The sequence below is a fragment of the Chaetura pelagica genome, unplaced genomic scaffold (genome assembly GCF_000747805.2).
Source record: "Chaetura pelagica isolate M959 unplaced genomic scaffold, ChaPel_1.0 scaffold757, whole genome shotgun sequence".
Classification (NCBI taxonomy): domain Eukaryota; kingdom Metazoa; phylum Chordata; class Aves; order Apodiformes; family Apodidae; genus Chaetura; species Chaetura pelagica.
Window position 1 is genome coordinate 969,045 of NW_009970727.1, and position 1,462 is coordinate 970,506.

Genomic DNA, 1,462 nt, shown 5'->3' on the forward strand with positions numbered 1-1,462 from the left:
CCTGGGGGTGCCCGCTGCGGTGCCTGATGGGGAATGTCACCGCCTCCTCGGTGGCACCAGCGGGGGGGGGTGGGGGGACACACACGACACACACACCCCCCGGGCCCAAACCCCCCGGGTCCCCATCGGTGCCATCGCCTCCACGGTTACACTTGTCACATCCCTTCCGTGTCCCCACTCGTGTCACCTCCTCCACGTCCCTCCCTGTGTCACCTCCCCCGTGTCCCCACTCGTGTCACTTCATCCATGTCCCCACTCGTGTCACCTCCTCCACGTCCCTCCCTGTGTCACCTCCCCCGTGTCCCCACTCGTGTCACTTCATCCATGTCCCCACTCGTGTCACCTCCTCCACGTCCCTCCCTGTGTCACCTCCCCCGTGTCCCCACTCGTGTCACTTCATCCATGTCCCCACTCGTGTCACCTCCTCCACGTCCCTCCCTGTGTCACCTCCCCCGTGTCCCCACTCGTGTCACCTCCATGTCCACGTGTGTGTCACCCCCCCTCCCACGTTCCCACCGCACACACCAGGTGTCCCCCCCAAGTGTCGTCTCCTCCACGTCCCCACTCGTGTCACTTCATCCATGTCCCCACTCGTGTCACCTCCTCCACGTCCCTCCCTGTGTCACCTCCTCCATGTCCCCACTCGTGTCACCTCATCCGTGTCCCCACTCGTGTCACCTCCTCCACGTCCCTCCCTGTGTCACCTCCTCCATGTCCCCACTCGTGTCACCTCATCCGTGTCCCCACTCGTGTCACCTCCTCCACGTCCCTCCCTGTGTCACCTCCTCCATGTCCCCACTCGTGTCACCTCATCCGTGTCCCCACTCGTGTCACCTCCTCCACGTCCCTCCCTGTGTCACCTCCTCCATGTCCCCACTCGTGTCACCTCATCCGTGTCCCCACTCGTGTCACCTCCTCCACGTCCCTCCCTGTGTCACCTCCTCCATGTCCCCACTCGTGTCACCTCATCCGTGTCCCCACTCGTGTCACCTCCTCCTTGTCCCGACCACTGACATCCCCCTCCACATCCCTCCCTGTGTCACCTCCCCCATGTCCCCACTCGTGTCACCTCCCCCGTGTCCCCACTCGTGTCACCTCCCCCGTGCCCCCCCGGGCTGGCCGTGCCCTGGTGTCACCTCCCCCGTGCCCCCCCGGGCTGGCAGTGCCCTGTCCAGCCCCTGCTGGGGTTCACACCCCCCGTGAAGCGCTCGAAGGTCACTGGAGGGACACAAAATGTCCCTTTTTTGCCCCAAAAAGCCCAGCTGGGGTGGGGTCACCCCCAGCCCCGCTGCCTGCAGCGCCCCGAGCCGGGCCGGGGGGACGTGGGGACCCTGGGCAGGGCGCGGGGGGGGACACAGACACCCTGTCCCCTTGGAGCCACCCTGGCAGTGTCACCCCAAAACCTGAGGGCTTGGATGTGGCACCTGGGGAGGGGGAAGGGAGAGGGAAGGGGGAGGGAAGG